Below are 22,591 nucleotides of genomic sequence, written 5' to 3' on the forward strand. Positions count from 1 at the left end.
AGTTCCCCATAATACCACATACCATACAATCATATAATGAGCAGCTAGGAGATACGGGCCTCGCCCACACTCATGGAGATACGACCTCTCCCACACTCCGCTATCTGGGAGATACGAGCCTCGCCCACACTCCGCTATCTGGGAGGTACGGGCCTCGCCCACACTCCGCTACTAAACCATAACATACAAGTATCACACGGACAACGAGTATAAACAATTCTACCACACTAGCATATATCATCATCGGACTCAACTAAGAGATACGGGCTCTGCCCACACTCCTATATTATCATATCGTCTATACGGGTCGGCCTTGGTGCCTTAGACCCGTTCCTACTGGAAGGAAACTAACCTCGAAAAGTAGTTGTTGAAAGTCTGCTTGCTAAGCGCCTGACTGCTGAACCAGTATTCCTCCGTCTATAAATCGTAAACATAGGTTAGCCACTCATAAACACCCTTAGGTCAGATGACTGACCCACCCCTGGTTCAAGATCAACTCCTTGGTCAAAGTCAACTTCCAGTTGACTGGACTCGCCGAGTTATGGCACAGACTTGTCGAGTCCGTCTCCTACTAACCCGGTCCCACTCGACAAGTCCCTCTTCTCACTCACCGAGTCACCCTTAAATCACTACTTGGGACGAGAGGACCGACTCGCGATCCGACTCGCCGAGTCCAAGAACAAAACCTTAAAACAAAGACTTTGTTTGAATAATAACAATAAGTAATATTAACATCAATATAAAGTAGCAAATTTAAAATAACAATCATTTATGTGATGGGGTACAAAACTAAAAATTGTCAAATTATAAAAAACTGGATGAGCTATTTTTATATCTTTTGTTATGATACACAAGTAACACATTTGTTACCTGTTTGTGAAAACTAAAATTGCCAACTTATCAACAATAGTGGGACCATTTTATGTAAATATCATTTTTATCATTTGAAACATCAAGAAAACTGTTTCTACAAAAGATCCAGATTCTTTTCTTCTTTACCCGAACAATAAAAACGTTTTCGACCATTTTATCACAGTAAAACTTAAAAACTGTTGTCAAATAAAATTTATAAAACCACCGTTAATCATCTCCATTTCATACTAACATATTCATATATTAAATCTTGAATAACTTATTATAAAGCAAGTTTAAATTCACCATTTCTTTTACCAAAACATAACATTTGTTTTTCACCAAATTCGATTATTCCTTGGCCGAAAAGAGACATAGGATTGAACCAAAATACATACTCAAATCCTTTAAACCTATTCAAACAACTTAATCAAACTCAAATCGAAGAGACTTACCTTAATTTCGAAAATAGCTTTAAAAACATTCACGAACTTGAAACCCCGATTTCTCTTTTGTTTCTCAAACCTTTCTTGCACTTTTTGTGGGCATTACACTCTATTTCTTATGCCTTTCATAATGCCCAAGTTTGTAACCTTTCTAGTTAATCCAAAAGTCCAAATTTATGATACTAATCAAAGTGATGAGTTTTGGAATTAAAATTCCATAATTTCTCTATTTACTCCTAGTTAATCACCATTATATTATTTTAATAATATAGTCAAATTATATATATTTATAATTTTTTTTTTAGTGAGTTATCAAATATATATATATATATATATATATATATATATATATATATATATATATATATATATATATTAATTCGTTAGCAATAATAAAAGTTTCTTACTATAATTAAATAATGAATACGTTGTAATAAAATCCCACATCCAGTTTATTCACATTTAATAATACACATAGAAGATATGATATAAAACATAAAACAATTTGTATTATATATAAGCAACAAATATACCGATATACGTGTCTGCTTATATAGAATAAAACATTAATATTGATTTATTCAGTTTTTTTTTATAAAATAAATGTTAAAAAATAACGCTTTAGCATAAATTGAGGGAAATAAATAAATATTTAAAGATGTGGCTCACAAGTATTCTCAGCAGCTTTGTTAGTGTTTTTTAAAACATTCTCTCTTGTATATCAATTAATTTAAATTATATTTAATTATCGTTGTGATAAGTGAATAATACCGATTGAGATGACTAATACAGTAATACATATTCTTGTTCTTTTTTTCTATTATTTCTTCATGTTCTTGTGATTTGATTTAAATCAAGTAAACTAATAATCTAATATACTAATATAATTATATTTTAATATAATCAGTTTTGCTTAGGTAATCAAACAAAACCCTATATATGTTACATGTGATGTGAGCAGCCTTCATATACCTAGTTACCAAGTGTGTGTGTGTGACTGCGTGTCGTTGTTGTTGTTGTGAGTTCTAAAGTGAGTCAGAAGAGGGCGGTTCGTGGGTCATACCCGTGCAATATAAACACAACTCTTTTTCTGACTTTCTAAAATATAAATATCACACACTCGTTTTGGACTATTTTGGCCCATAGTGCGCTGGGCCCACATTCTTTTCCATTCTCTCTTTATGTGAATCTTTTTTGTTTCAAAGTTAAAACATTTATAACACGCTTATACGAGTATTCGTAACTAAAAAGAATTCTAAAGTATTTAAGCTTCTATAAGCATTTTTTGTTCTTTTTCTTTTGTCTGCATATTCACATTCACACCAAACTTTAAATAATAAGAAGCGAAATATGACGTAATACAGACACCACACGTTAATAACACTTCAAATATTTGAAGTAGAGTTTAGAAATGTATAAAGAAATGATAGGTCATAAACTAATATTATGTGAGAAGACTAATCATCAGTGTTTGATATTACATCGCGTTTAACGCCTACAAACTGTTTCGAAACGGTTCATTGTCTATAAATAAAAGTAGTCTGATAAATTTGATATGAGTATAATGATTAAATTCTCTTATTCTCGCATGAGAAATTAGATCTTCAATATACATACATACATATATAAATGTATTAATCTCAATTCGAAAAAAGTGAATTATGGTAAAACAAGATTCTGGAATGACATTTGGTGGGGAGACTTGTCTCTCAAAAATGGTTTTTTAGAGTTTATCGCTTTGGTTCGAGTAGAAGTTCCTCGGTTCGTGAACAGTTCCAGCTTGATTTATGACTTTTGTGCTGGAGAGAGAGAGAGAGAGAGAGAGAGAGAGAGAGAGAGAGAGAGAGAGAGAGAGAGAGAGAGAGATTGTGTTCAATGAGAAACCTTTTAAGACCATAGAGCCAAAAAAACTAATCACGATCATTAATGACAAAATGATCAAGAGAAAAAAAATTGTATATTTAGAGCATGGAGATGAATGCATCAGATCAATATAACAACAAAATTAATTAAATTTTCATAATAAACATTCAAAATTATTAATTAATTATTTTAAATAAATTAATAATTAAGAGATATTTTTTTAGTTATATAAAATTATAATGTTGATTTAAATAAATAAGTAACTTTATAATCTACATTTAATTTATTTTAATTTTTATTCTAATCATCTCTAATAAATGAAGATTTTTTTGTCACTTGTCACACTTTCATTCAATTTGTCAAAGTTCATTTTGTGGTTATTTTGAAATGTTTTTTCTATTTTATTAAATTCAACATAATATTTTAAATTATTTGTTTAAATTTAAAACATAAAAAATATTTTCATTTTACTAAATCATTATATTTCTTATTAAAAACATTTTTCATTTTTTTTTATAATCTGGTGTATATACATCCATCATAAGTGATGAAATTATATGTATAAGATTGTCGTTAAGAGAGAACTTTGTTTATTTAATATATAAAAAATGTGAAATAGATATTTTGATTGTTTAATTAAATTAACGAACACAAATAATCATATAATTTATTTATTTACGTTTGTTAATATTCGACATTTATATATATATATATATATATATATATATATATATATATATATATATATATATATATATATATATATATATATATATATATATATATATATATATATATATATATATATATAAACAAGTTAGAGTGAAAGTGCCTTTTAAAAGTGATTTGAGTTTTACAACTTATAGTTATAATATCAAAAGTTACACGGCTAAATACAATTAACATATTAGAAACGTTGACTATCAACTTTTAAAGTGATTGATTTGGATGATTATATTTGTACGTATTTTTTAAGTTCGTTTCTTTATGATCGTGTTTATGTGTTTGTTTGTTTGTTGTTCATACTCATTTGTTTAATACGTTTAGGAACATAAACGAATATACACGAACAAGATAATTTGTCAAATGAACAATAAAATTCGTTCGTTCGTCCATTTGTGTTCGTTCTTTTAGTTTAAACTTAGATAAATAAATTGATTTGTATTTATGTTCGTTTGATTTGTTTACGGTTTTAATTATAAGACTATACATTTTGATATATATTTCAATGTACAAATATAAATTTTATAGTTTTGGGATGGTTAAGTATATCAATTTTGGTTTTTAAGTAGAAAAAACTACTCATTTGATATATCTTTTATCATATGATAACAAAAAGTTTTGAAAATAATACAATGAAATAATATAATTAGCAATCATACTAAAAACATTAAATTAAAAATATGAATACAAGAATAAATCGTTTTACTAAACTTCCATTTTTACTTAAAGAAATGTCATTTAAGAAAGACCATTAGATAAAGAAGGTAATTTCCTTGAATCTCATTAAAGAAGTGTTCTTTTTATTTAGCCTATGAGTTTTATCAAATCATAAGAAAAACATCATAGTTGAATTTTATAACCAACAAACTCAATTTACTTTCGTCCCATTTCTTTTATTAAAAACAAAAAATATGGCTATCAAGTTGTGTTCTCAAACAAAATATCACTTCTTGGTTTCTTTGTATTCAAAAGATTAGCATTTCAAAAGGTCCAAATTTTATAAATAGATATCGTTCTTTCTTAATCTTATATAAGCATTAGAAACTTTTTTGAACAAAAAAACAGAAACAATTATGTTTAATATCAAGGCAGTGAAGTAGTATACAAGTTAAGATAATCAAATTTGTACAACCCAAGATCAATTGAATAAGTAACTATAGTAATTACTGATGTGCAAAATATATGCTAAAGTATGCCAATATGAAATACTTTAAATAACTTATGTTAATCTGTTATGAACCATTTCTCAAGTTGAAGCAGGTCGTGTTTATCTTTATGAATTATATTTGTTAACTGAATTTTTTTCAATATTATCCATGTAAAATAAATATTTTATGAGAATTGTTTTATAATTAAAAATATAAAATATATAAAGAAGGGACCCAGTGTCCTAGGCCTAAAAGCCTCTTTGTTGTTTTTAATGTTTTTTCTACACGATAATCATCCATGGGCCCACACAGTGTGATAATTTCCTTCCCTTTTTTATTTTTATCATTATTAGCTTTTTGTTATTTTATTTGTTAAATTATTCATTTAAAAATCTATTTCCGTTTTTCACATGATAATTGCTACGTCATTCCTATGTCACTTATGACGATGAAGGATTTACCATCCGACCCATCTGTTATCGGGCCACATATCCTCTATTGCTAGGATGTTAAAGTTTGCCATTTAAGGACCAAAATTTCCCTCTTACTTTTATACTTATTTAAGACAAAATCATTAAAATTGCCTAACTATGAAATTGTTTTGAGATATTTGCAAAAATAAATAAAGTGGGTACAGTCTTTAACAAAATTTTCATATTTTTCACTTTTTGTGCAAAATAATTAAATAAGGAATGCCATTTTAAGTTGTGCCCACCATAAAAAAGTTATTATTATTTAAATATTATTGATACATATCTATATATTATAAAATATATTTTTATCATATTTTTTTTCTTTTTTTTTTTTAATTTTTTATATATTCAAAAAATCATTGTGTAGCATAAAGTCAGTTCACAATATATTCATTATGAATATGTGATTTTTTTTTTGTATAGAATAACATAAAGGATGACAATTTCTTTTTAAGTCTTATCCAATTTTAGTTAAGGGTTAATGATCTACAATGATAATAAGATTTATTTTGTGTACTTATTTAATTGTATTTGTTTTTATTCCAATATATAACGATTAATTTGTTTATCATGTTTATAAAATATCATTATGATCGGTTACTTATGTTTAATAGTTATATCTGTAAAAAATTATAATAACTAAATATGTATAAGAGATATAGTTTATTATTCTTGTTACATTTGAAATAAAAAAGTCATTAATTAAATTTAATAACACTACAAAAAAAATGCCAATTAGTGACGAAAGCAAACTGGTCACTAACAATAGAAGAAGTTGTCACTAAATGATTTAGTGACCAAATTTTTGGTCGTCACCTTTCGTCACTATAGGTCCGTCACAAAAACTGATTAGTGACCAAAATATAAAATGGTCACTAATTAGTGACTAAAATATACTGGTCACTAAATCTGTTACGACCCGTTTCATCACTAAATGTTGTCACTGATCAATGAAAGTCGTCACTATTTTACCTAATTAGTGACCATAAAAACTCGTCACTATCTTATCCGATTAGTGACCATAGAAAGTCGTCACCGGTTTATCCTATTTGTGACCAAAAAAAGTCATCACTATTTTATCTAATTAGTTACCAAAAAACTCGTCACTGACTTTTGTCGTTATTTCTTGCATTTAACCCACATGGAACTTAATTAATGGTAGATATACTATGAACAATTTAATTGTGAGGGGAAATTATTTTCCAATTGGCACTGTCTCGATTATCATGTAGACTTACATCATGTCCTCAACAAAACCTTAACAAAACTTTCTAGCAGACTTATATCATATCCTCAACAAAACCTTAATACAACTTTCTAGCAGAGTACACAAAAAGAAAACCAAAAAAAAAAAGATTCAACTCTTCTCAAACAACATGATTTGCTTCAAGACAACTCTTTTTTATGCAATAACTATCTCATCTGTTTGCAGCCTCTATAAGCAATCCTCCCAAGTCAATATTGACCATGCCTGCAATATATATAAAATAATTAACATGTATTTGATATCCCACCACAAACTAAAAACATCATCATAGAGAATTGAAGTCAAAATAATAAATGGAGAATCATGTGCCCATTGCACCCTCTCAGATACCCAAATAAGGTTATGATAAAAACAATATTTTTTAGTTTTAAAAAATAAAAAAATTATAGTTTAGCCAAAAGAATGAATTTTGTTTTATAAAGATTTAAATCACTAAAAATTACACAGTTGAAATTGGGTTATGTTATATTGCAATTTTTCATTCCATTTCATGATAGAATGAAAAGAAATCTCCCCTCTAATAAATATTGAAAAATAACAAAAAGGAAGGAATCATACAAAACACCATGTAAATTTAGAATCTTACGTGATTAAGTGGATTATCCATTCCTCGGTGTCTTTTCTGATTCATCAAGTAGCTACTCTGGATATCAAACAAGTACATAAAAGACATTATTATTCTAAACTGTTATTGAACAGATACGGTTTTCTAATATGAAAAAATTGAATTTAGAAAGTAATTGACTATTTTTTTAAAGTACAACACCTTAATAAGAAAGAAAATAGAAAGTTAAGTAATGGTCAATTTCTGAACAGGGGGTAATGGTCAATTTCTAAACAGGGGCAAAATGGTCTATGTGGTGTTTATTGGTTCAGGTTATAAAAAAATTGTATATGCAATGTTTTTTCACAAAAAAATATCTTTTATAAATTTTTTTTCTGTCAAACTCAAAGCATTTGTAAACTGTAAGGATACAGGTTAACTGTAACATCTCATTTTCACCAAAAAAAAGAAAAAAAAAATCTTCTATATCATTCCTTCTCTACTATCCTTTTTTCTAATGAAACTAATCCCTATCAAACTGAATCCAAAATCAAGATTAACACAATTAGAGGACTAGAGTTATAGTTACACCAGGTCTTAGATCCATTAAATTCCAAAAAAGGACCAAAATACCCTTTAGAATTTTTATCGTACCAAATCTTTAAAACATCAAACCAACTCTTTCTAATCCCCTGCTAACCATAGTCACCATGTTCTTATACATTATTGAATATACCTGTCGCATTTAACAGAAACCCAAAAAAGACAATAATGCCCTTTGTTTTTATTTTCGCACCAAGTCATGCATCTGTATTGTACTTTGTTCAAGTAAACCTAATCCCCAAAAAATTACATCCTAAAAGCACATTATATCATATAGGCTATAGCTATATTGATTTGGATGATCTCGCATATACAAATTTCCGATAAGTAAAATACCCTAGAAATAATTCATAGTACAAGTAACTTTTTAATTTGATAAGATCGACTTACTTACTTCATCACGAAGGGAAGATGCCTCATGTTGACCTCCCATATCTTTATCTACACATCCAATATCCTTTGCAAACCTAAAAATGAAGACTCATAAAGTCACATATTTAATATCTTGTTATTGTTATAATATTACAACATTATAACTATGCATTTGTTACCGGTAGGTGGGACAGTAGGCAGAATAACTTGTCATGTTCAACAATGTACTTTTTAAAAGGTTGAAAGTACAACGCTGTTATAAAAAAAGAAACGGAAGCTAGATGCTATAATACACAAATAAACAAATGTGTGTTGCTATTTATTGCATCTTTCCTTTTTTATATTATAAGTACATAGAATGTATAGTTTTTGCTCTACTTTAATGATGTCCCCATAAGTACATTTGTAGTAAATTTCATAATTATTACCTTCTTAAACTTCAAAAATCTCTTGCCATGTCCTTTGCTTTCTTGTTGAGTTTCTAGCCAACAACATTCTACTTGGTCAAATTTCCCACTCTTGGCATGTCCTTTGCTTTCTTGTGAGTTTTCTGGAAAAGAAATTTTTTGGTTTTTCCTGTAAATTTTCTCCAATTAATGAGAATAAACAAAGTCATAAAATTCAATCAAACATAAAATACTTTTACCTTCCAAGAGTTGACCTTATCTATTTTATTTCAGCGTCTCCTAAGCAAAAAATAGAAATCCAAACATGCGAAATCAAAGGAAAAATAGATTCAAATAAAAAATGATATAAATGGCAGATGCTTACAGGTTAAACTCTTGGTCTTCATTTCAATCTGAAACAAAACCATAGCTTCCAAAAGAAACATAATCGAGCGCAACGATGAACTATATAGGTACAAAAAATGCTTATGGGTTCAAACCATGGTCTTCATTTGATATCCTTCAAAAAGCTCCTGGTGCGATTCATCCATTAATCTTCGGAGGGCTTCTAATTCCCAGTTTTGGTATAAATGAAAATCATCTTGGGTCCTTTGTCCTATGAACTATATTCATCCAAGACTTTTCCATATGCTATGGTAAAAGAAAAAATCCTGAAAATAACATAAATGTATAATGAAAGTGGTATATAAAACTCAGGCGGGGTTGTTAAATTAAGGAATAAGTTAATCTAAAGTTGAAAAAAAGGCATCACTCTAGATAATTTCAAGTTATATTGGTCTAAACTGAGAGGAAACAAGAGTTTTCAGAATAATAAGATGTTAATAGCATAATCTGTAAAAGCATCACTTCACAGAAATAATATAACAAACAGAGTTAGGACAACAGCAACCACCAAAAGAGATTTCTAGAAACAGTTTAGTTTACAATGTTTAGAAATAAATACATAGGTAATGTATTCAATTAAAATGATATTTTGCAAGAGAATATGATTTTCATTTATACCAAAATTGGGAATTTTTGTTACCCAAATCATAACAGTTTGAGCTTTTCTATATGATATAAACAGATCACGTTCTTAATTGGATACGGAATTGCAAATGCATATAGTCTACTCATCTGTTGCTAAACAAAAGTGATTGTCCATCAGAGCATGTCTAACTGATTTTGTTTGCAAAATCCTAAAGAAAATGAGTAAATCTTTATTTGCTTTGCTGATCTAGGATACTGTAGGTGAAGTCAAAATTAGTGGCATTCTTAAGAACATAATGAACTTGGAAGCATTTACACTAGATTTCCATATCTGATTGAAGAATAAATTACAAAAGAAGCTAACATAGAACAAATAAACTCACTATCAAAAGACAAATCATAGAGATTCACAGCCAATTAGAAAGAAAAAAAATCAGAATTAAACCTAACAAAATCGGAATCACAGAAATACACAAAATTAGGAAAGAGATAGATATATATAGAGAGAGAGAGGGATACCAGAAACACAATGACCAAAAACGGTAGATGAGATAAACGGAGAAGGAGAGACGAATGGAGATATGACTATGGTCTACGTATCAGTGTATGCATATCCGATTAGGTCCAAACGACGATGTGATGTGATGCAATTAGGTCGAAACGGATATGCGATGCGATTAGGTTACTTCCAAACGGCAATGCGATGCGATTGGGTCCAAACTCCCATACCGACGTAGGGAGGTGCATCGGCTTAGAGATTTTGAGCAACGCCGTTACGCCGGTGGGCCGACAAGAGGAAATGCCGAACTGTAGGGTGGTGGTAGTGCGTAGATTTCGATCTAGGGCAAATGCGTATGAAACTCTTATTTTGTTTAGATTTTTCATTATATATTAATATACTTTTCATTAAAACTAATTTAATAAATATTTTTTTAAACCTAATAATAACATAAATATATTATTTAACATTTTAACAAAAATCAATTTAACAAATATTTTTATAAACCTGATATAGTAAATGTATAATAGTATTATGCGCTAAAAAAAAGTTATAGCTGGTAACATTTGTTTCTATTTATTTGTAAATTACCGATATATTTTTTATATTTTTTTAAAAAATGTTTAGTGAAAAATCTATTTATGTAATAAATTTACATTGTTTTCAAATAAACAAAGTATAATTTTTCAAAGGTAAAAAGATCATAATCTTTCCGTCAACTAGTGACCACCATTTGTAGTCACTATCTTTTCGGTGAGTACTAGCATCGTTGCCATATATGTGTTTGAACAACACATGGTACTTAATTAATGACCACTGTTTTTGGTAACCAAGGCTACAATTCAGTGACGACTATTTTTTGGTCACTAATTGTCATTTCAGTGACGATTTTTTTTAGTCACTAATATTTATTATGAAATTAAATAATAATAATTTTTTTTCTATGTTTTAGTGACAACTCAGTGACAACTATCAAAGATTTGGTCACTAAATTTGTACCATTACCAAAATTCAGTGACCACTTAATATATAGTCACTAAAAGATGTTTTTAGTGACTATATTTTGGGTCGTCACTAAAAATTGGTCACTAAAAGTCACTTTTCTTGTAGTGTAATTAACTAATAGACTACAATATATTATTTAATTATATTAACAAAATTGTAGTTTGCATCTTATTAATATTTGTTTGTATATGATTACTACATGTAGAAATTAAGTTTATGTATTTGAGATCACTTGTTAATTCTTTTGTTAAGAGATACTTAGTGTGTGTAAGATCATTTTATGTCAAAATCTGTTTGTTTTAAATGTTAGTATTATGCATTCCTATCTAGTGTTTTCTTTTACGATTATGGTTTATGAATAATACACTAGGTATTTTCTTTTCACATAATACTCTATTTTTGTTTCGTAGCATGTGCTAGGTAAGAATTATCATTGAAAAAGAAGTACACAGAAATGATCATGGATTTCAAATAGCATTAGACACTTATCTCGTATTTGTTCATTTTTTGCATTCTCTCATACATTTGAAGTGAGGATGATTGTCTTATTGAAAATTTAGTACTAAACTACTCCGAAATAAATTATTTCACCTATGTTCACAGTAAGACTTCAACCCTCGACCTCAAGGAGTGATGGCAACATCGGATACTGCTGGGTTAGTAGCTCGTTGGGCGTATTAGCTGAGTATGATTGTCGTGTGTACTCAGCCTGAGTTGACTCATTGACTTTTTGACTTTTGACCTTTGACCGGGATTTTGTCTAAGTTTGACGTAGGGGTATTTTGAGTATTTTGAGCAGTAGTTTGAGACTAGGTCATTGTTTGTTGTATATGTAACCTGGAGAGTCAGCAGTTGGAGCTGTGATCTGTTCAACTATCTTTTCGGATTGTGAGGTGAGTTTTCCTCACTATACTTGTGGGTCGAAGACACCAAAGCCGACCCAGTAGATTGTGTATTTTGGTTTGGAATGTTGCTATACTATATTGAATTGTTAAGAACTGCATGATTATTTGGTTGATGTTATATGTTTATTTGTTTTACATGTCGACATAGTGTGGTTGGGTTTAGACTGTACTACTTTGTACTGGCAGTCACAAACCCGGGCAACCCAACCGAAAGGTTGTGGGCCGGTGGCAATCCAACCATGAGGTTGTGGGCCAGAAGAGAGCAATTTAACTGTAAGGTTGTGGGTCGGGGCAATCCAACCGAAAGGTTGTGGGTCAGGGGTAATCTAACTGTGAGGTTTGTGGACCTAATATGTATTATTTGTATATGTTATGTTATGTGGTACTTTGGGGGAAGTTACTAAGCTCTGGCTTACTGTCTAAGTTTCATGTTTCAGGTACTTTAGATGATGAGGGGGTGGGGGGAGCAAAGCCGTGATTGTACACACCCTTTAGTGATATGTTGAGAGACCTTGATACACTATGATTCTGCCTTATTTGTATTTGATACTTGGTTTTTGACTTGGGTGTTGTTTGAAAACAATGATTTTACTTAATTAAAAATGAAAAATTTTAACATGATTTTGGGATGTTACAAAAAAATTGTCTCTTGGTTCCACTGGGTGTCAAAACGCCTTCACGAATGTGAAATATGCCGGATGTATTACATCCGTAAGGTTATATCCAAACTTATATTCATTTCCATTCACTGTGAAAGGAGCGGCGTGCCTTTGATAACAAAATATCGTCAAATATTGATGATTGATCAAGAACGTTTATGTCGTTCGAACTCACAACCCCGAAAAAAGCATGTCAAATCCATAAATCTTGGAAGCAACAACCTCTAATACCAAAGAATGCATTCCATGATGACCACTTGCTTATTGGCCTTTCCACACTACGAGACAATTTTTCCATTTCCAGTGTGTGCAATCAATGCTTCCAAGCATACCCAGAAAACCATGTCTTTCTTTATGTGCCGCATATAAATGTTGTATATCATTCAACTAGGTGTGAGACTCATGTATTACATGGGTTTATTTAAAATAATAATAATAATAAATACGAAATTCTAAACATTTGAAAAGTATGAATTTATAAGAAAAGTGAGAAAATATTGAATTATAAAAATTAAAGTGTTTTTTTCTCTTTTAAATTTAAACCAATATTTTAAATAAATAAATAAAGAAAATAAATGAATCTTTAATTTGGTAATTTTGAAATTAGAAGGAAAGTTCATTAATGAAATTGATATGCATTTATTATTGAATATAAATATTATCTACAAATTAATAAAATGAAAAAACCATAAAATGACATGTGGAATAAAAATTAATTTAAAATAACCACAAAATTACATGTGGCAAAATAAATGAGAATGTGACATGTGTCAAAAAATATTTATTTATTAGGGAGGATGAAGGTTTGCGTAAATAAATGTCAACGAAGATTTCGACAACACCTCTCGCCAATCTATACAAACTTTATCTTGTTGTTTTCTCAGACATTCTCATATAATCGTTAATCGAATCAGGCGATTCTCTCATTGCTTATGTCACACCCCCAAACCAGAACGGCGGAAACGTTCGGGGGCGAAGGACGTCATATTCAGTATCATAACAGTTCATAGAAAGGAAAGTACACACCACCATACATATATAAAGGTTTTAAAAATGTTTACATCATTGTATTCATTACATGCTCAAAAGATAAATGCATAAACATCTTTCAAAAGAAATAATTAACGCCAGCGCGTTAATCCCCAAAAGTTGATTTCCAAACCTGTTTAACGGTTCCATGAGAATACAAGTTATTTCAAAGAAAAAGTGTCAACAATTAAGTTGGTGAGTTCATAAGTGATTTAGAAACATTGAATGCCATTCCAAATTGAGTGTATATTTTCCAAGAAAATCCCTTATTTTCTTATAAAAGTGTGAAATGCATGAGAATATATGTATTGAATAATATAGCTAGTTGAATCAAGAAAATCCCTTATTTTCCTATTAGTCGTTTGTTTTGCATACAAGGAAAACCCCATATTTTCCTAAAGTAATAGTTAGCCTAATGTCCCAGACTAAAAACCGAAAGCAAAAGACATGCTTTAGAAAGTTGAAGCATAGATTTATATAATAAAACCTATTAGAAGATTTCAGTTTATTAGATGAATAATAGTTTTAATAACTACTCGTTCATAAATCAGAAGTACTATAATAATTGTATATCCGATGAGTTTTATAACCATACTAAACATAATATGCCTGTAGCGACGTTCTTCAGGCGTCGTAGCGTTATGACAAACTGTCACCCCAAAGGAAGGACTGTAGCTAACAGTCAGGGCGCGGGATCATGACTTCCCGTATAGATCTATACACATTTGACATGTTCTCCGAACGGGAGACTCTGGTTATAGACAGGACTTGTAGCGATACCTTCTAATAAAAAGGCAGTATTTGAAGATGTACATGTCTCATGGATTCTCAACTAAGTCTGTATTAAAGTAATAGTTTTGTGTGCAAAGATTATCCTTTTTTTCACAATGTTTGACAAAGCATAAATCATAAGTTTTTAGAATGTATAAAACGATTTAGCAACGAAGGATACTTTGGAATTACTAAATACTTCGTATAAATCTAGTGCATGCAAAGTATGACAAGAGTTTTCACATAGTAGTACTAAATCACACGTGATTCATTTGATAAAAACGAGTAAGGTCAAATTTTATGAAATACACGATAATAACCGTATGTTTACTTGTATTCCTCCCCTAAAAGAGTATAAAAGCATTTAAAATGTATTTAAAGTGTATTTGAAGGGGGTATGAACTCACTTGAAAGTTTGAAGATAGCGAGATGGAAAACCGGGCAGAGTTTCGTCTCGGGAAACGGATTTTTCTCGGGATTCTCGGGAGAAAAATCGACCTTCGGGACTTGAGCAAAATGATCAGGGCTTTGGGGTAGTGAGGGCACGGAAATCGAGGCAATATCGTGAGAGAAATGGGGTGAATTTTCCGGAACCCTCGCATCTTTATTTATAGGGGCTGAGAGGCCTCGGTACGCGGGGCGTACGGGCGTACACGGGGCGTACCCGTGCGTCATGCATGAGCGAGTCCTCGACTGCCCCGAAGCTCGGATGGGACGGATCGCATAGGCTCGCATAGTGGAGACGTGGACGGACCGAGACCAAGGCCTTCGCGTACGCGGGGCGTACGAGGCTACGCAGCGCGTAACTCGGATGAGGACGCTGACTCCTCCTTTGGATATTACCAGAATTTTGATTTAAATTTATATATAATTTATTTAATAAACTTCAAAAAATCATATCTTCTTCATACAAACTCCGTTTTTGATGGTCTTTATATCCACGCGTAGGTGAGACTATGCTCTACAACTTTCGTTTAGACTCCGTTGGCAAATTATGAAATTATTTTTATTATTTATTTATAAAATATCGTGATTAAGGAATTTCTTTAAAAATTCATAACTTCTTTATCTGACGTCGGTTTTTGCCAGACTTTTTACCGCTGAAATACCATTGTCGAGACCTTCGATTCTCGTTTAGGTCATTCCGGCCAAAAGTCGCTCGATCTCCAATTCGAGTTTTTAGCTGTCTGCTGCTAAGCCGAACTTGGAAAAATCTTAACTTCAATATACGAAGTCGGATTTGGGCATTCTTTTTACGTACGATCCCGGTTTAATGATATTAAATATAGTAGGAATTTAAATAGATACTTTTTGGGCATTTTATTATCAAAGTTAATTTTATTAACTCCAAGGTGGTTACAATACTTGACTTTTTAGGTCATTACAAAGAGTTGAAATATCGGGTTGTTACAGCTTATAAGCTTAATTGCAACAACACATTTCTGCAACCCTGTGAATCCTTGTTTACCTATAACATCATATCTCATTTGGAAAATTTCATACATAAACGTATATTTAATATGTAAAAGCTATATTTGAAAGAAACAATGTATTTAAATTATGTAAAAGCTGTATGTGAAAGAAACAATACATGCTTTCCAAGGCGTTGACTATCCGAACAACAACATTTTTCCGCAAACGTAACCTTCTTTTGAAACTGTGTGGCTGGTACACACAATCATCCATACGATAACCGTGAACTAGACGGCTGTGCCCTTCTTTGCGATCTCTATTTAACGATGCACGCCTGGTTAATAGAGGAGCTGGATTTGGTTGTAGTAGCATGTTCGTGCAATACTCGTGCATCATAGAGGCAAACATATCATCCACATCACTATCATTGAATGTATTCATTCTTTTTGTTTTTGGAATTCTTGAAGGTTGAAATAGAGGGAAAATGGGTGATTAAAATTAAAGATGATAGTATGTATTTATAGATAAATATTTTTTTTAAATTATTACTGTTTTCAACAGTCAAATGGAGAAAAAATGCACGTTATCGACCATTGAAACAGAAACAAAGGGCCACATAACGGGAAGGGGGCAGTGTTCCCCTCGTGCTCAGACTGTTTTTATGTGCCACCTCACAAAAACGATTATGGGCTTTGTCCACACCTAATGTTGTTATATGGTGAATTTGCAATTTGCAAGGTGATAGAAAGATTCACTCATTATCTCTCTTCAAGTTATATGGTGAACTTCAAGCACAAGAATCAACCGTGCTAAAAGACTGTGCAGACTTCAGAGGACCACTCGCTCTCATAGCTCAAACCCCTAAAAACAAAAACATCCAACCTTACTCTCTCTCGTATGACAATCCACCGCAGTCATACGAAGCTGATTCAGAATATGATGATGAAGAAGAATTCCTAAATGCCATTGCCCTAGTTAGCCAACAGTTCAACAGGCAACCACCCTCATCATTTCGCAAAAATCAGCAGTTCACTAAGCCTCCCTTCAACTGTAACTTCAATCCGCAGAAAAATCATTCTCAATATCCCAAAAATCCTCACCAGCCTCTGCAAACTCAGAACACTCATCAATCCAAGGAGGCACCGCAACCTGTCAAGCCAACCGACTCCAGTACCTCAACCGAAGACAAAATGATGTTATCATTTGTCACAAATGCAACAAAGAAAACCACTTTGCTAAAGAATTTAAAGCCAATTTCGTGTAGGATAGAGCATTCTATCATAGAATGGCTAAAGAGATGGAAGAAAAGGAAAAGGCAAGGGCATACATGGCCCAATTTAAGAAGGATCATCAAGTTTGGTCTTCAGGAGATGAAGATGAAGATTTCAACAACATCAAAGGCAAGGGAAAATTTTGCATGATGGCAACTGCTGATGAGGATGGGTCAACAAAGCTGGAGAAAAACTACTGCTACATGGCAAAAGATGGAACTCTTAGCATCGTTGAACAGGTAAAACTCATGATCAAATCTAATAATTACAACATACATGATTGTCTACCATTCTTAGACAACCTTAATGACACTTGTGTTGTCGTCCTTTCAGACTATAATAAGGCCCTAGATGAAAAGAACATAACGTCCCAAGAAATGTTTCATGTGAGAGGACGACTAGAAGATAAAAGACTCAAAGTTGCCATGTTAGAAAAAGACTTAGTGTTAGAGAAAGATGCCAGAATGTTGTGTGAAATTCAGTTAGGAATAGCTTTGAATCAAAGGGATCTAGCCCAAAAAAGAGAATGTACGCTTAAATCTTTTAATCGAAAAGTTGTTTAATGAAAGTGAAGTTATTTAAAATATTGTGAATAATGGGACAGTAGATGATACATACAATTGGGTTTAGTCCAATCGGTATTCCACCGCAAAGGATTCATCACCTCGATTTAACATAGAGCGTCCCTATGTCCCACAAGATAGAGAGTTTCATTTCCCATTCAAAGACAAAACATTCCCCGAAGACATTAGATGTCACGTCGGTAGACTTCATGAACTAAGTAACAATTGTGTTATTGAGGAAATTCTCCTAGAATCCTCGGATCCAATACAAGTTATTAACACCAGTTGTCCCAATTCTCAATCATCTTCTGTTGTAGATGAAGAATTTGTGTTGGAAGGACCAGAATTAACCTATAATTGCTCATCCTTACCATCTATAAAGTATCCTAAGAAAATCCACTTCTGACATACTCTACGGTAGGCCAGTTATCCTTACCGCAGACCAATGTCAAAAACACAGTGACCATACAACCCATTTTTCATGAAATACCAATTGTAAATTTCGAATATGGTCAATGTTCACAAAGTCCAAAATCTTCAAGTTCAGAAAATTCAATTCCACATGTTCAAAAACAACCAAAGATTTTCAAAAAACTGCAGTTGAACACTTCTGACTACGGTTCCCCAAAAACTCAGGCAAAACTGGTGTTCAAAGAGGAACTTAGATCTCGTGGTAAAAAGCCGAAAATATTTCTAAAAAACAAAAAACAAGCCAAAGTTTCAAACCAAAAGAGTCCTGAAAAACCTGCTATTTCAAATTAGTTTTCGAAAAACACTGCAGTCAAGGAATTAGACAAAGAGGAATGTACAATACCAATGACTTTTTCTAACTTTTCTGACAAAAGGTTGGTTATGTAGAAGGCCTCAAGCATAATCTCATCAGTGTAGGCCAACTATGCAAAGCAGACCATCGGGTTGAGTTTGATAATGAGTACTGCTACATTATGACAAGTGATAGAAGCACCTGTTTGATCAAATCTATGTCCGAAGGGACAATGTATCCTTTGGATGTCTCATTGATCATTGGGAAACCGCAGTTGTGTTTTCTGTCCAAAGTAGTATCCAAAGTCAACTGGTTGTGGCACCGCAAGATAGCTCATCTGAACTTTTGGTATATCAACAACCTTGTCACCGGAGAACTCGTCCGAGGTCTCCCCATTCTAAAGTACAACAACGATACACTCTACCCAACTTGTGAGTGTGGTAAACAATCGAAGGGAAGCCATACACTGGTGATGGATTCATCAATTTATGAACCCTTAGAGCTCTTGGACATTGATCTCTGCGGTCCATCTACCGTAGCTAGTCTCCATCACAAGAAGTATATACTAGTTATAGTTGATGACTTCACTCGTTTCACTTGGGTCTTCTTTCTGAGGCTCAAATCCGAAACACCACAAGTTCTTATCAACTTGATTAAATAAATTAAACTCCAAATCAAATTACCAGTACAAAGAATCTGTAGTGACAATGGAACCGAGTTTACAAATCATCTCCTGAATAGTTCTTGGTTTCCAAAGGCATTAGTCACAATTTCTCAGCTCCCTACACACCGTAGCAAAATGGAGTTGTAGAGCGAAGAAACCGTACTCTGGTCGAAGCAGCCAAATCTATGCTAAACTTTGCAAACCTTCCTCTATACTTTTGGGCCAAAGCAATGGCAACTGCGTGCTTTGTTCAAAAACAAAGCATCATTTGCAAGCGTCTAAACAAAACTCCTTATGAGGGCCTGAACAACCGCAAAACTAAATGTCAGATTCTTTCACATCTTTGGATGCAAATGTTCTGTGATCAACAACAAAGATCACCTTAAGAAATTTGCACCCAAATCAGATGAAGGCATTTTTCTTGGCTACTCCACCAATAAAGTAGCCTATCGGGTTCTCATCAAACGCACAAGACTGATAGTAGAAAACTTCAACGTTGAATTTGATGATTATTATGTCTGCAACACTGCTCCTTCAACTGAAACTAAGTTCATCCTAGAGAATGATATCATGGCATCCTCGGGTCCCCATCAAATGTCTCCTCAAACTCTAACGATGAAGAAATAGAGAACATCGACAGAAGAACTTATTCAAGGATTATCACTCACTCATCAATCCAGGGGGAACCATCTTAGGTTCGGGGGGGACTCCCATCTGCAATCCAGGGGAACCTCACTCAAGTGTTGATCAAACTCCTTCAGTGCAAGACACTTCTGCGGGTTGTTCACTAGTCGAGGGGGAACTGCCTTCCCCAACTGGAGAGTCTCCTGATAGCGTTGATATTCCTTCTACTGCAGCCGCTAATCACCAACAACCTTGTCTACATGTTTGGACGAAAGATTAACCACTTGGTCAAATCATTGGTAACCCATCTGAAGGCGTACAAACTCGATCTTCTAGTGATCTAACGAACCGCTGCCACTATGCGGCCTTCATGTCCGTAGTCGAGCCTCGATCCATCAAGGAAGCTCTTCTGGAGCCCGACTGGATCACCGCCATGAAAGAAGAACTAGCGGAGTTTGAAAGAAACAAAGTGTCTCAACTAGTACTAAAGTCGAAAGGTCACACTGTTGTTGGAACAAGATGGGTGTACAAAAACAAACTTGATGAATCCGGTGTGGTCGAGCGAAGCAAAGCAAGATTAGTTGCTAAGGGGTATAGTCAACTGGAAGGTGTTGACTATGATGAAACTTATGCCCCTATAGCTAGGATGGAAGCAATACGCATCTTCTTAGCGTATGCGGCACACAAAAATATCAAAGTACATCAAATGGATGTAAAAAGTGCCTTCCTGAAAAGGTGAAATGAAAGAAGAGGTTTACTTACAACAACCTCCAGACTTCGAAAGTCAAGATTTCCCAGACTATTGTTTCAAACTTGAAAAGCCAGTTTATGGTCTCAAGCAAGCTCCAAGGGAATGGTATGAGACTCTTTCTGAGTTTCTTGTCATCTTCGGATACAAAAGAGGTGTAATAAACCCCACATTATTTAGAAAAACAAATGGTAATCAGTTTATGCTTGTCCAAATCTATGTGGATGATATCATATTTGGGTAAACAGATCAGGGTATGGTGGATGACTTTGCAAAGCTCATGACCAACAAGTTTCAGATGAGCATGAATAGAGAAATATATTTCTTTCTAGGTCTTCAAGTAAAACAAGTCCCTCAAGGGATTTTCATCCATCAGGAAAAATACACATCGGAGCTGCTCAAGAAATACTCAATGGACAATTGTTCCTCAGCAAAAGTTCCATTGGCCTTCGGATACAAGATCTCTGTGGATCTTACTGGAGAGTTCGTGGATCATAAATCTTATAGAGGAATGATTGGGTAATTGATCTACCTAACCGCAAGCAGACCAGACATTCTCTTCGCCACAGGCTTATGTGCTCGATACCAACCCGATCCTAAGGTATCACATCTGACCGCAATCAAGACAATCTTCAGATACCTCAAAGGAAGCAAAGCTCTAGGCCTCTGATATCCCGCAGGAAATGATTTCAGCCTTCAAGCCTTCACCGATGTGGATCACGTCGGTTGTAGGTTAGATCAAAAGAGTACTTCTGGTGGTTGTCAATTTCTTGGAGGAAGACTGGTCAGATGGTCCTCAAGAAAACAAAATTGTGTTTCTTTGTCCACCGTAGAAGCTGAGTATGTGGTCGCAGCCAGCTGCTGTTCTCAAGTCTTATGGATGAAAAACCAACTGATGGACTACGGATACGGAATGTTGTGGATACCGATTTATTGTGATTCAGAGAGTGCCATAGTGATTTCTCATAATCCTATTCACCACTAAAAGGCAAACCACATCGAACTCCGATATCACTTCATCAAAGACCACATTCTCAAAGGTAACATCGAACTGATTTTTGTCAATACTCATGAAGAGATTGCTGATGTGTTTACAAAGGCACTTGATGCAAGAAAACTCAACAGTATTCTACAAATGTTAGGATGATGAACCTGGACCTGTAATTCTTCTTGAATTGATAGGTATCGCAGACCACGTCTGGTCTCCATTGCGGTCCTAGAGTAATATATCTATCATACATGGTTTCAGTATATGGTGTATACCACAACCATATATCATTATTATATCACCCATCGGGTCTTTATTGTTTATTGTTTCTGATCTTTTATCAAGTGTTCCTTTCAGATCTTGCTACTGTAGTAACACTGTCTTCCACCACAGTCATCAGAATCCATCCGCATTCACATTAAACAATCACTTCATAAAATTCTTTGGACTTTGTGTGCTATGTAACGTTCTTTTCATAAAACTTCTTCATTTAATAAAAAAACATCCACTTTGTAGCATACAACGATTCAATTACTTTCAAAAAAACACCCTTTGTGTTAGACCTATTTTGGGCTATAAAACAATTAAATCATTTTTTCCATAAAAGAAATCTTTTAAAAATCTTTTCTATTAATCTGTCACATCTCTTAGCACCCAAGTTGTCTAATCCGTTTCACATTCTCTCTTTACTCAACGGATTAAAAGGCCCCTTACCACACGTTCCTCTAACGTGTGATAATGGGCCTGACAAATCATTTAATGCCCCATTTTTCGAAATTACTCTTTTATTTTTATTTAATTTTTTTTGTTGCTGGTAATGGTTAAAAACCAAGGGTTTTACCATTATTGACTGTGAATAAGTAAAAACGAATAACTTTTGAAATCCCGTGCTATATAATACTCTTTTCCCTCCCAAGAAAGCTTTACGCTTTCTTAACTCTTACGATGATCCTTCATCTTCTTTCTCTCATGTTTTCTGCAAGTTCTAAAATCTTTTCCAAAATGGTGAAGTTTGGGATCTC

General features: G+C 32.9%; 1 long non-coding RNA gene and 1 pseudogene across 2 annotated transcripts; one reads left to right on the top strand and one right to left on the bottom strand.

The window, feature by feature from the left end:
- Window positions 1–6,717: 6,717 nt before the first annotated feature.
- LOC145069881 (uncharacterized) lies at window positions 6,718–10,354 on the bottom strand. Of its 2 annotated transcripts, XR_013689706.1 has the most exons (7): window positions 10,187–10,354; window positions 9,063–9,348; window positions 8,938–8,977; window positions 8,720–8,867; window positions 8,314–8,386; window positions 7,359–7,415; window positions 6,718–6,976 (listed from the first exon to the last, which is right to left on the bottom strand). It is a non-coding gene; the product is annotated as an uncharacterized LOC145069881 (long non-coding RNA). The 2 variants fall into 2 exon arrangements; XR_013689707.1 differs by lacking the exon at window positions 7,359–7,415.
- Window positions 10,355–20,203: 9,849 nt separating this feature from the next.
- On the top strand, window positions 20,204–20,572 carry LOC145067484 (putative mitochondrial protein AtMg00820 pseudogene; annotated as a pseudogene).
- Window positions 20,573–22,591: the final 2,019 nt, after the last annotated feature.

Source organism: Lactuca serriola, chromosome 8, assembly GCF_051521515.1.
Source record: "Lactuca serriola cultivar US96UC23 chromosome 8, Lser_US96UC23_V15, whole genome shotgun sequence".
Classification (NCBI taxonomy): Eukaryota; Viridiplantae; Streptophyta; class Magnoliopsida; order Asterales; family Asteraceae; genus Lactuca; species Lactuca serriola.